Below are 13,679 nucleotides of genomic sequence, written 5' to 3'. Positions count from 1 at the left end.
GTAAACTGCTGACTCCCGAAAAGGTCAGTCCTGCAGGCAGGGTGGTTTCTGCACTGTTCTTCAGTCCAGGCAATTCTAGTGCCCAAAGAATCAGGGTTAAAGACTTGATGGGGTTTCCCCTCGAGACAGGATGCCTGGCGCCTTCAGCAAGAACGGAAACTGAGAAGTTATCCGAGGCTAAGGCAGGCTATACAAGGGAGGGTGCAGAGGGGGCAGTTTGGGGCGCCCGGGCCAGAGGAAAGGCCCACCAGTCGGTTTAGGTCAGCTGACTGCCATGAGGGCATGGGGGTATATTGGAAGGATGGACTCCCTCTCCTGTAGCTCAGTTACAGTAGAGAGAAACGGACACTTTTCACCGCGCGGGGACAGCAAAGAAGCCTTTCTTGGGCCTTATTGTTCCCAGCAGAGTGTGGGATCACTACGTTGGGCATATTCATCTTGGCGCCAGTCACAGGCAGCGCTTGCCCTAGGCCTGCCCTCACCCGATCCGGCCTCCCGCACCCGGGCACCCCGGGCGCATCTCTCCGGACCTCGGAGGCCTCCACACACCAACCCCAGTCGTCGTCGTCGGGGGGCCTCGCGCCCCCGCCCCCCCTCCTGCGCGCGCCCTCCTTCCACCGCGCCCTCCCTCCCTCGGCGCACCCTCCCTCCAGCGCCGCGTTCTCGGCAGTCGGCTTCCCGGCCGTGTGCGCAAGCGTGTCCGGCCCCTTCCCCGCCCCCCGCCCGAGCCCTGGCCCCCGCCTCCCCTCCAGGCGGACTTGCCCGCTCCCAGGCCGGCCCTGCTCCCGGGACAGGGACCGGGCCGAGCGGAGCCGCTGCGCCAGTGCTGCCCCGCCAGCACGGGCGCCTAGCGGATCGGAGCTGCGCGCGGATCTACCTCGCCCCGCCCCGCTCCACCCGCAAGGGTGAGTACGCGGCGGCCCGGCTCTGGGGCCCCGCGGCAGAGGGCGGGGAGCGTCGGGGCTGCCGGGGCGGCCGGGGCTCCAGCCTCGCGCCACTGCTTGGGGAGGTGGTCGGGCCCGGCACGTGGACGCCACGCTGCACGGGGTCGATGTAGGGCGGCCACAGCCCTGGGGAGCTGGGTCTTTTTTTCCTAGACTGGATTTTCGCGGGAAGCCTGATTCGTCTCGCTCTCTTGGAGTGAGCAAACAGGACAATCCTTCGCAAAGTTTCTAACCCTTACCCCTGTCGCTCCTGCGCCCAGGCTGAATAGGTGTCCACCACCTCTAGCATCCTCTGGAGTCCGGGACATGTGGGCTGGCTTTGCTAGAGGTGACAAGCTTTGCAGGGTCTGCTTTGTGCTGGCGTTGCAAGGTCGCTGAGCAAAGCCCAAAGGTGGGCTTGCCAACTGCAGGCTGGTTGTGTCCAAGGAGTCAGCGGAGATATGAGGGCGTCTTTGGGCCTAGGCAGCTGTGCTTTGAAGTTGTCTGGGTGGTGGACATTGGGAAGGGATAGGACTGAATAGGCTGAGCTAGAGCTGGTGACAAAACCCTTGTCATGTCTGTTCTGGGTGCCTCTCTGAGATCCTTGCTGGCTGGGACCTCTGGGCAGCCCCTAGATGCCAACGTGTCTTCCATTCCCAGTTCCAAAAAACAGGGGGTAGACTTTTCTGGTTTATAAGGCCTGATCTTGCTGTGTTCTTCATTCTCCGGGCTGGATCCCCAGGACCAGAATTGGAAGGCTAGTACTGCCTGCAGGCTAGGGGTGTAGGTTGTCTGTCACAGGGTCATGCACCTATACCACAGTGCAGGACCAGTTCTGCAGATCCTACTTGGCCCCTCCAGGCCCTACCCAGGAAGTTTGAAACAAACTGATACATGTAAAGTCAGTACTTCGAAAGTCCTGGCGCAGAGGAAGAGTTGCGTATTTGCTATTGAAACTACGTCTGTAACCTCACTTTCCCAAGCAGTCCTAGAGAGCTGCCTGGAAGGTGCCAGTTACTTAGAGTGTGGGAAATAACTAGACATGTTTTGCTTTGTTGGCAGTTGGCCTGCGAATGCCCTCTGAGAAAGCTGAGGCCACCCACCTTTCCCGAACTTTTTCTGCCGCCGGCCCTCCTCTGAGCACTTCGCTGAGCACCCCTCATGGCCTATCCTGTTGCACAGGGACAGCACAGAGAGCACCCTGGGCTGCTTAGTGAAACCCTGCACTCCTGCAGTTGGGGCCAGCCCCCAAAGACTTCAAGGTGGTAGTGGAGATAAAGAGAGGGATGTAGACCAAAGTCATAATAAAAGTAAATTAGGAACTGGGGGTGTGGTGGAACATTTGCCTACAATCCCAGTACTGGGGGGGGGGGGCACGCGGAGATGAGGGTTGCATTTGTTTTTTTATTTTGTTTGTTTGTTTGTTTGTTTGGGTTTCCGAGACAGGGTTTCTCTGTGTAGCTTTGCGCCTTTTCCTGGAACTCACTTGGTAGCTCAGGCTGGCCTGGAACTCAGAGATCCGCCTGGCTCTGCCTCCCGAGTGCTGGGATCAAAGGCGTGCGGCACCACTGCCTGGCGAGGGATACATTTGTCTAAATCTGTCAAGTTTGATCGCCTATGCTGTCTAGACTTACCATGGTGGTACATGCCTATAATCCCAGCACTCAGGAGATGGGATGCCAGCACTGGGCTGGTAGATCAGTTCAAGGTCATCTTCTGCTCCATATGGAGTTTGAGGCCAAACGAGGCTACATGAGACCCCATCTCAATAACCCCCTTCTGGGGCTAGAGAGATGGTTTGGTGGTTAAGAGCACTGGGTGGTCTTGCAGGGGACCCAGGCTCAATTCTCAGATACCTGTAGAATAGCTAATTCCAGTTCCAGGGGATCTGACACCCTCTTCTGGCTTCTACAGGCACCAGGCATACATGTAGTGCACATAAATACATGCAGGCAAAACACTCATACACATTTTTTTTTTTTTTCAAAGTTGCCTGCATGGCCTCTAGATTGAAAGGGCATCTTGGAAGCCCCCATTGCACTAGGATTGGAGGCTCAGGGTGAGGAAGCCCCTGGTGCCTTCTAGGCCGTCTTCCCTCCCCTGCCTTGCTCCTTCCCTGCAGCAGTGACTCACCCACGGAGTGCCTTGGCCCCTCTACCCTGCCAGCTGTCTCAGTCTCATGGGATTTCATTTTCCGGGTAGAACTAAGAATCTGCCCATTTCTGCAATTGTCAAAGTTCCTGGGAAGAGCCTCCTTTCTTCCCTGGGTAGAGAGGAACAAAGAGGTCAGTCCCACTTCTTAGCACACTCTTGAGTCATGGCCAGTCAATCTGCAGTTACTCCACCGGGCTGGCATTGTATCCTTGCTCTGCAGGCCACTCTAGGCCTCTGTTCTCTCCTCACAGTCCCTGCCCCAAGGTTACCAGTGAAGTAAAGAATCCTCCTGTCATAGTGGTCCAGGGTTTGCACCATGCATTGGAGAGAGGACACCACTCTGCTTCAGATGGTACCAAGCAATTGCAAGCTGTCAGGCTCAGGCTTTGGGAGGGAGGATGGGGCCGTAGGAAGGTCTGAAGGCTGAACCTACAGGTTTTGATCAAAGCAGAGCTGCAGCCGCTGGGAGATAGACATTGGATGGTGGATGCAGGGCAGGTGCAGTGCAGCCTCTTCCCTGCAGTGGGCTGGTGCTGGGTGACAAAGCTCCCACTTCTCTTTCCTCCGGCCCTCACGACCCTCCTCCTTCCTAAAGACCCCTGGCTTTGTTTGGAAGTTTTTAGTTTCCACAAGGAAATGGCTAGGACATGGCTGTAATCATTAGCCTACACCTCCCTTCATTGGCCTTTCCCAGAGAAGCTTGAGCACATCTGTGTGAGTGTTCAGAGCCCTGCTAGGAGGGGGAGAGTGTCCCCCTTCACACCCCACCTCCCACCTTCCTGAGGTGTGTCTGACTAATGCAGGTGGAGGGGGTGGTCACTTGCGGCCTCAAAGACTACTCAAGTCTCAGCCACAGCCCATTGCTGAGATCCACCCAAAGGTTGTGTTGGGCTGTGGCTTTCAGGGTATGGGTATCCACAAGCGCAGCTTGTGACCTCCAAAGCTGCTGTGCAGAAGGCTGATATGATTGTCTAGATTCTGAAGCCCTGGGTTCTGCTCCAGGCAGGCCAGGGAGGAGGGGGTTGCTGCTAAGAATGAGGTGAGGCATGGGTCTGATTAGATGCTCAGTGAGTGTGAGGATGCCTAAGAGCGGTTGGAGCTTGAGGATAGTCCTTTCCCCCTGCCTGCAACTTTGCTTAGGCCTGTTCTGGAGTCAGGGACTCTAGGATCTAGCTTTAGTCTTTGAAGGGAAGCAGTTTTGCAAGTGCTAGGCTGAAACACACAGTTTCCGCTTTGGACCGGAATCTTCCAGGTGTGAGTTCTACTGTAGCTGTAGTGATGCTGCTTGTACCCATGGTCTACCCTGTGTCCTCTCCCACGGAAGCATAACGTTATAATGAAAAGGGACTTAGAGCCAGACATGGTGGCTCATCCTTGTAATCCTAGTATTTTGAAGGTTGGAGGCAGGAGGACCAGCAAGCTGGAGGCCAGCCTGAATTACATGAGGTTTTGACTCAAAACAATAATTAGGAGCCGGGCGGAGGTGGTGCACGCCTTTGATCCCAGCACTAGGGAGGCAGAGCCAGGCAGATCTCTGTGAGTTCGAGACTAGCCTGGTCTACAGAGGGAGATCCAGGACAGGCTCCAAAACAACACAGAGAAACCCTGTCTCAAAAAACAAACAAACAAGCAAACTTAGGGCTAACAAGATGCTTCTGTGGGTAAAGCATTTGCTACTTAAGCATGAGGGGCCTGAGTGAGTCCCCTAGACTTGTGGGAGGCCAGACTGGGTAGTGTGCCTCTGTAATCCTAGTACTCTATATTGAGGTGGGAGATAGAGACAGGAGAATCGCTGGAAGTTGGAGAGCCACCTAGCTTTGGCATATGCAGTGAACAACAGCAAAGAGACCTTGTCTCAAACAAGGTGACAGGCTGAGATTGTCCTTGACCTCCACATCTATGCTGTGGTATGTGTCCACAGTTTCGTGTGCACCCGCACATGCTCATGGACACAAACTCACACCGTTTAGTGGAAAACTGCAAACCAGGGACAGGAGGGGATGCCGCCTGGTACATCTGTGACACCTCCTGTCAGCCTCTTTGTAAACGGAACAGGCTGGGGAAGATGAAAATTACCCTACCAATGTCACACCACTCATAAACTGTGGAGCTGGGAGTGTGACCCGTTTCCAGCGCCTGCACTTTCCAGCGCCTGCACTTTCCAGCGCCTGCACTTTCCAGCCCTGTTTTCTCCACTTCCTAGCTGGAGCTTGTCTTAACCAGTCCCACCCGGGACAGGAAAAGAAAGATGTCAGGGTCACGGTGATTTACTGTCAAAGAAGGAAATACAAACCCTGTCAAAGGGGGAAATACAAACCCGGGCCTCTCTCTGCTGCCTGAACTTTAAGTCTAGCCCAGAGCTGGGCTTCTCATCCTTTTCAGTGAGGCAGGCCAGGGCTCTACTCCTCCCTCCCTCCCTCCTTCCCCGCCGGCCCCTCCCAACCCCGCGCCTCTCGGCTTTCCCGCCGGTAATTGCTTCCATCTGCCCCGCCCGCCTGCTCCTATTCCTTGGAATTGCGGCCGCCGCCCACACGGCTGAAAGTCCTCCTCAGGCAACCGCCGGGACACGTGGGGAAGGGGAGGGGCTCTGCTAGTGTCTGAGCCCGGGAACCCGCCCAGGTCACAGCTCCCGGCAGCGTCTGGTTTACAAAGGATTACCTCAGCCATCCGGTGCTCCGTGATGCCTGGCTCTGGGCTCAGTGCAAGAGGGGCTCCCCCCAAAGACCCCATCTTTGAGGTCCCTTTGAGGTCGCTGGCCTGGCCCAGGAGGACGGACGCTGGGCATACCCTGGTGTTGGGGATCCTTGGAATTATTGGTGGCATAGTCAGTCTGGAGGGCCCTGGAGCTCTGGGAATGGGAAAATACAGCTACAGTTACTTTGATCCCAAGTGATTGTCACAGAACTGGGGAGAAGAGATGCATATTTTTACCTTGCTATAAGATAAAATGCACACGCGTGAAGTGCACATTAGCACTCTGTTCATTCCCTGGTCCAAGACTGCACCAGCTGGGCAGGGAGAGAAGTCAGCTAGGGACCTTCAGATGGCCACATGCAATGTTTTAGAAGCATGCATTTGATGGCCACTGAAGGTCACTGAGACTACCTGTGACCTTGATGGCCACTGAGACTACCTGTGACCTTGACAGAGACAAAGGCCGTACAGAGAGGACAAGAACCAGGAGGTGTGTTCATGGTGTTGAATGGATCTGAACTCTTCTCTTTTTTTGAGCTGAGGATCGAACCCAGGGCCTCGAGCTTGCTAGGCAAACGCTCTACCACTGAGCTAAACCCCCAACCCGGATCTGCACTCTTTTGAGTCCTTCCTCCCTGAAAGTTAGGACTTTAAGCTCTAGGAACTCGTCTGCCTGGCTCACTGCTGTATTCTGGTGTATTTGTTGAGACAGGCTCTCACTGTATAACACTGTAGACCAGGCTGGCCTCGAACTCGTAGATCTGCCTGCCTCTGCCTCTGGAGTGCTGGGATTAAAGGTGTGAGCCACCACCCTTGGCTTTCACTGCTATATTCTTATTGCCTGGAGTGGTGACTAGCAAATGATTGCTTAGTAAACACTGCTTTGAGGAGTTAATGGAAAAATGTAGTTCAGGCTTTCTAGCTTGTCTTTACACTGCCCAGCCCCATTTTGTGTTAGGATAGGCGTGAGGGTCCTGTATTCAGACACAGGCAGGCAGGAGTCTCCCTAGGAGAACATACCCCATTCTCCACTCCAAGTCCAGCTAGTCACTCCTTTTTAGTAACTTTCAGATCCCTGCACAGACTAGTTATAACCTCACTTCCTGTTCCTGTGTCAACTTCTTGTTATTTGCCCAAGAAGGGCGCCTTGGGGGCTGAGCGCTTAGTTGGGTGGTGTCTGTGGAGTAAAGGGTTTATTTTCATTTCTACATTCTGGGGTTCCAGGTAAACTCTCCTAAAACTGGGACAGAGGGTTTCTTAGCTTAAAGAAAAAAGTGCCCCCCCCCCCCAAGCTGCTGTTCATCCCCACCAAGAGTGTCCTCCTGTTCCTGGTAGCATGCCATATGGATTTGTCACCTCTCAGCCTTTGCTCCCACATTCTTGCCACGTGACTTGGTCATCTTTGGTAATGACCATTCTGAATCGCCTTTGTCCTTCACGTCACCTTGAACCAGTGTTCCGTGAAGGCTTCCTGAGTCCCTCTGCCTCTGCCACTCTGCATCTCACTCTTGTGAGCTTGAGTTCAGAGGGCACCTCTGAGTGTGGGTTGAGCCAAAGGCAAGAGTTGTGAAGCCAGGGAATTTGTGTCCCTGGGGACAGGTGGTAGGCTCTCCCAGTTTCTCTCCTTTCCTACCTTCGGCAGCCCTTGTTAGCATTATTTACACCTCTAAGAAATTAACACTCCTTAATGAGATCTTCAGATAACATTCAGTGCCTGGAGTGTAGTATGCTACAAAAGCTGGCTGGCCAGCTTTTATTCCAGGGAGACTGCCTTTGGGCCCTGGAAGAAGAACATTGAGCTGGGCAGGAGCTAGGGCCCTATCTGTGCAAGTGAGTTCAGGCAGATCTTGCTTTTGATTTGGTTTTCTAGATTAGAAGTCTGTTTATTGAGGTACAGATATTCCTATCTGCCTCACTCAAGCATTGCAATGCACAAGTGAGATAAACATTTCTTCCCCTGGAAGAGACCTCAGAGGTAGGCATTAGTTTAACTTGCTGGAGGGTCAGGACTTTGTTATCATCCTGTCTCCAGCACTAGCACCCAGCGGGTACCCAGTAACTGCTCCATATTTCCTTTTGCAAATGATAGAATGGAAGCACAGAAAGGTCTCAAGAGCATCTCTCCCCAAGGGAGGGAGGGAAGGTGCAGGGCCTAGCCTCAGGTGTGACCCTGATTTTCTCATTCCTGAACGCCGCACCCCCCCTCCCCATTCTTGTTCAGCCCATCTGCTTTATATGCTCCCAGTTGTTATCTCTCCTGGGGCATGGTAGGCCCCTAGGACTTGGTGAGCTAAAATGAATGGTCTGGAAATGCCCAGTGGCCTGCACTAGACTAGACTGGCTCTATTTGACAGAGCAAGAGCTGAGGGGCTAGGGGAAGAGGGTGCATCGGTGGAGTGTGGGGACTGTCCTCGCTGCCTTGTGGGTTCTTCTGCCCTGATTGATTCATTGCCTCTTCTCTTTCTGGACCCCTCCTTTGGCCCCCACTTTTATCTATTTCAGCTTTCCAGAGCTCCCAGTCTTGTCTCAGAGGCACCTGCTGGAGAGAGCTGGCCAGAGTAGGGAGGTTTCTGGCTGGCCCCCTGCCATTGAGCACAGCTTTTGTGTGTGTGTGTGCTTGTAAATGTGTGGGTGAGGGTGTGCATGGGTTACCTGTGTGCAAGAGAGTTTAGGAGCCTGTGTGTGAGCAGAACCTGGGGTGCATTTGTGTGGATCTGCACTCCTTACCTAGGTCATGGTACTTACCAGGGCTTGCTCCTGGTCTAAGAGCTTGCTTCTTTGTTGTCTTTGTGACCTTGGCTTTGCACTGAGGCTTTGTTCTCTCTTAGAGACCAGCTGGTTCTTTGCTATGGTCCCACACAGTGGTGACTGATCCTAGGCCACCCATTCAGCTTGCCCAGGGGCCCTGGGGCCAGTGTTTGTCCCGTCTTCCTAAATGGAGGCGTGTAGGGGCTTCCTGCCCAGAGTTTCAATCCTGCCAAGGCAGAGGGAATGGGGAACAGCTGCCTTGGCTGATTGCGGGCTCAGCTCCGTATGGATTTGGTTTGACAACAAAGCTCCCTCTGTGTGTTCTCAGGCCCCTTATGTAACTAGAGTGGGGGTAGGGGAGGTACAGGAGGAGATGGAGACCAGGAGACACCAGGAAGGGGCTTGGGAGACAGGGAAACTGGTGAGACCACTGAGGGAGACTGAGGGGAAGAGGGTAGGTTTGGACACTGCAGTCTTGCCTCCAGAGGTGGGGGTGACTTCCAGGTCTAGTGCCCTTCCTTTCTTTGTTGTCTTCCTCCCCTTGGACCCTTCTGATCCGTCAGTGTCAGCTAAGAAAGGGCTCTGGGACCTGTTTGGGAGTGATGCCAGGTAGGGTTTGGAACCAGGCCTGAGAAGCTGGTCCTTGACCTCACCCTTTAACTGAATAGATTCTTTATAGCCATCTTGGTGGTGCACACCTTTAATCCCAGCACTCGGGAGGAGGCAGAGGCAGGCGGATCTCTGTGAGTTCAAAGTCGGCCTAGTTTACAGAGTGAGTTCCAGAACAGCCAGGGCTACAAAGAGAAACCCTGTCTCAAAAACAAACAAACAAACAAGAAGTGATTCATTTTCTTCCCTTGCCTTTGGGCTTCTGTCTCCTTCTCCTAGACCAGCCCTGCTTCCAGAACCCTGGACTACTTCCTTCTGCAATGAGTAGGAGGCATCTCTTCCCTGCACCATGCCAGGCTGTCCCTATAGCCCCTTCCCACTTCACCCAGCCTGCTGGACAACTCCACCTGTGGCCCTGTCCCTTACAACACCCCGTTCCCTTCTCTACATCTCTGTCTCAGCAGCTGTCCAGATCAAGGGGGAAGAAAATATCCTCTCTCAGGAGCAGCTGGACTGGTAGGCCAGCAAGGTCAGGTGAGCTGGCCAGCGCTGGGTATGCCCTGGAGTAGGGGTGGGGACCAGAGCTGGGCCTGGGACCTGATCACTTAAGGAACACTAGAAGAGGCCTCTGGGGGTCTCTGGCCTCTCCTACCTTCCAGGGATGCCTACACCCCTGAGGATTCAGCCTATTAGATTATCTCCTGGTCTATTTCTTCTCTGTCCCTCAATTTCTGGTTGTTTTTTTTTTTTGTTTTTTTTTTTCCTGGTACCTGTTGTTGATTCTCTCTCTTTACAAACAACCTTTTTTTCTGCATTTGGAAAAATGTTGCAAAGGCCATGCACATTCAACCTGTGGGAAAGTATGGTTCCTAAAAGGGTATGGAGAAGTACTACTGGCCAAGATGCCTGTTACCCTGAGCATGTGTTTGGGGCCTAATAGATGGAAGTTTAGTGTATGTTGATCCGTGGCACTGCTGTGGTTGATTTGTGGTCTCTGCCCAGAGGTCTTCTGGAGGAAACTTGGGCCTGCTGAAGGAAGGTGGGGCATAGCCTACCTAGATCTGCTGAAGACTCTAGAATCCTCTCCCCAGGCACTGGCTGGCTGGAGTCTTATGCCTTAACTGCCTCCTTTTCAGGCCTGGGTGCCGACATGATCCTGGGAATGCTGAAGCCTCAGACTTGAGCCTACACTCTGTTTGAGCAGGGTGGGTGGGGGTGATAGTAGGGGGAGGCAAATGGGGAAAACCTAGGGGACCTAGGACTTTCTAGGTTTGGTGTTCAGTGAGCTGAGCGGTCAGTCCTTCATATAGATTAGGCACAGATAGAGGGCTGAATAATCCTGGAGAATGGTGGGTGTCTGGCCAGGAAAAGCACTCCACTGAACAGCAACCTCTGCGGTGGTGTGCAGGGCTGTGGGTTCGGGCTCCCCTCCAGCCCTGTAGCAACACTCCCAAGGAGTCCCTTAGTGTGGCCAAAATGCCTCTCCAGGACTTCTGTCCTGTGTCTTCCTTTTGTTTATATTCCTGTGCCCCCCTCCTTTGGTATCCCCACTTCCCACTGCTTCTGAGGATGACAGGAGGTGCTCTTTCCTCTTGAAAGCTGGATTTGGAAAGACAGAGGCAGCAGGATCAAGGGATTCCCTTTATCCAACTTTCAGAGGTCCCCAGAGAGCAGATGTAGCCAGCCACTCCCTGCTCCTCGAAGCTCCAGGCTCCCTGGCTGTTATGTTAGCTCCAGGGACCTTCAGCCAAACAAACAAACAGCAGGAGTCAGGGCTGAAACTGAAGAAACCAGAGAGCAGTACACCACCAAGGCATGGCGGAAGAGAGTTCCCTGGCCGATGGGGCCCAGCAGACCTCAGAAGCTGTATGTGGCAGTGGAGTGGGTAGGGAGAGAGCTGTGTTTGTGAGCACTTGTATGTGGTAGAGATAGGAGTGCCCTGTGATGCTGTGTGTGTGTTTTTAGTAGCGGCTAGTATGAGAGGTGTGTACAAGTTACTGCCACGCAGGCCAAGTGTAAGTGTTATTGAAGCAAGTTTGCATGGGGAAGGGGCCACCTGTGCTGTGTGGTTCTTTGATGTGACAGAGCTGTCGGTGCTCACACAGTCATTTCTACCCTCCCCACAAGGCTAGCTCGGTGGGTAAGAGATGCCCTGGGTGGTCTCTGAAAACCTGAGTACCAGCCAGCCTGTCAACCCAGAGGATCTGTTGTTCAAGGACTTCAAAGCCTGGTCTTTTTCAGCAGCACCCAGAACACTAGCCATCCTTCCCTGCCCTCATCATCTGCTTTTAGGCTGAGGAAAACGTACGTGTGTGTGTGTGTGTGTGTGTGTGTCTGTGTGTCTGTGTGTCTGTGTGTCTGTGTGTCTGTGTCCATGTCCAGACAAGCTGATAGAGGAAGGGAAGGGCCCTTGGCTCGCACACCACTGCACTGCCCCTCTCCAGCCTCGCCTTTCACACTTCCCTGTACCTTTAACCCTGAGTTCTTCCTAGGAATACAGAAGAGTTTTCCCATGAATATGTAGACTTCCTTGTTCTTGAATTAGGGTTCAAGAACATTCAAGGCCTTTAGTCCACTTAGAGCTGACTAGATATTCTGGGGAGGGTGGAGGGAGCAAGGTCCTGCAGAAATGACCAGGATCGGGGAGGGGCTTCCAACAGCAAATGCTGCTCCCTGGGACTTCCAAATAAGAGCTGCCAGCCAGCAACGGGTGTGAAGCTCTGAGTAAACCTTTATTCACTTCTGTGTGGAGTCTTGGACTACACAGTTCTCGACCTTGTATCTGCTTGGAGACGTAGGGAGCACAGATGGTTCTCAACTTACAAAGGTTTGATTTAAGGAAAAAGGGAATTATAATGGCATGTGGAGACTTAAAAACAAACAAACTTAATGTGTCACACACTGAGAGTTGTGAATTTTGCCCCTTACCAGCCTGGTGATATGCAGGATGACTGTCTTGTGATGCTAGCAGAGGGCAGCCCCGGAACCCCGGCCAGCCACACAGTCACAGGATGAACAATGCTGCCCTCCCAGGAGTAGACTGGGTCGTTAAGATAGGATGTTCAGCATATAGATCATGGATATCAGAAGCATTTAGAGTTGCAGTGTTTTTAACTCAGGAGGCTTTTTTAGGACATAGCCTCATTGTCAGTCAGGGTGCCTCTGTCTGAGCTAGAGAGGGTCATTCAGTGCAGAAGGAGCATTACTCTGGATGAGGCTGCTTAGTTAGTACTGGGTACTGTCTGGAGGGCTGGTGCCTGTACATCCAGGCTACGAGGGTCTGTCCATGGTCTAGCTGGCTGGTTGCATCAGCTGGAACTGGCCAAGAGCCTGGGCATTGACAATCAACTAACTACCAGAGATACTGCACTTGGAGAGAGAGGAAAGAGTGGGGTGACCTCCCCAGTGCTGGCCCACCCCTCCCTCACTCAGTAGTGCCTGTGAACTGTCCAGACTTTGTTGTCGGGTGTGGGTGTGAATATGGTCCTGGGATTGTGGTCTCAGGCAGGAGGAAATGGACACTCCTCATCATTAAATAAGAATGAAAGAGCAGGAGCATATGAGGTGGTTTAAGAATTAAAAGAAATTACTCACATAAGCTTCAGAATTATTCCAGGAATCTTTTAAAATTTAATCCCATGCTATCAGTCCTTTACTAATACCCTGCTGTGACTTTTTATGACATCCAGACAACCCCATGCTTCTCTGGTGGCCTGTGCAGGGTCTTAGATCACCTGGTACCCATGGCATCCTTGAGTTGGCTATGTCTGACCAACAGAGTTATATCGGACTTGTTTCTGTTCTTTACTTCTGACAAAGGTGGGGTCCAGAACCTTCTGTCCCTATCCCGTATAGATCTCTGGTTAAAACCAGCTTCTGAAAGGGATAGTCCTAACTTGATTGCAGAGGATCTGTCCGGTTATTCTCTGCATCACTGCCTTTAGTCAGCGGCTTCATAATATGAGTCATCATTACAGTACCTTCATCATCTCTATTTGTCATGTCTGTCTCTACTCACGTATAAACTCTATACACGTGGGCCTGTTGTCTTCTTTGTAGCTTTTGACAGTGCCGTGGATGTAGGAAGCTGTGGTCCGAGAGGGCTTCTGTTTCTGCTGTGTGCCCAAACTTTTTTTTCCCTCCTAAGACAGAGTTTCTTTGTGTAGCCTTGGCTGGCATAGAACTCACTCTGTAAACCATGCTGGCCTTGAACTCAGAGATCCATCTGCCTCTGCCACCCGAATGCTGGAATCAAAGGTGTGTACCATCACCTCCCAGCCCTTGTAGTCTTGAAACCTAGGGGTATTGCAATTGCAATGGGACAGGAGTGTTCTCGACCAGCTCCTTGGAGGAGTAGATAAGAGAGGTATTGTTCATGGCTCTTCTATACCACTCTGTAGGTGACCTTACTTGGGGGTTCAGGCCAGCAGCCCTAGAATCAGAGTCATCAGGGCTGGTCAACAGGTGCAGGAGTCAGTTCCTCAGAAACCACTGATGAGTGTGAGAGTATGAGGAAGTGATATTCGAAGGATAGATAATCATAGCTACGTT

General features: G+C 52.8%; 1 protein-coding gene across 2 annotated transcripts in view; it reads left to right on the top strand.

Annotated features, from left to right (window-relative positions):
- The first annotated feature begins 703 nt into the window (after nucleotides 1-703).
- The window catches only part of St3gal4 (ST3 beta-galactoside alpha-2,3-sialyltransferase 4), a 39,815-nt gene continuing 26,839 nt past the window's right edge, over nucleotides 704-13,679 (top strand). Inside the window, exon 1 of one of the 2 annotated variants that reach the window (XM_036193929.1) lies at nucleotides 704-905. The gene's annotated coding sequence lies outside the window, so the exon portion shown is untranslated. The remainder of the gene's footprint in view (nucleotides 906-13,679) is intronic. The other variant, XM_036193931.1, reaches the window with a different exon arrangement.

Source organism: Onychomys torridus, chromosome 7, assembly GCF_903995425.1.
Source record: "Onychomys torridus chromosome 7, mOncTor1.1, whole genome shotgun sequence".
Taxonomy (NCBI): Eukaryota; Metazoa; Chordata; class Mammalia; order Rodentia; family Cricetidae; genus Onychomys; species Onychomys torridus.
The sequence above is the reverse complement of the archived record's forward strand: the minus strand, read 5'-3'. Positions and strand labels throughout refer to the sequence as shown.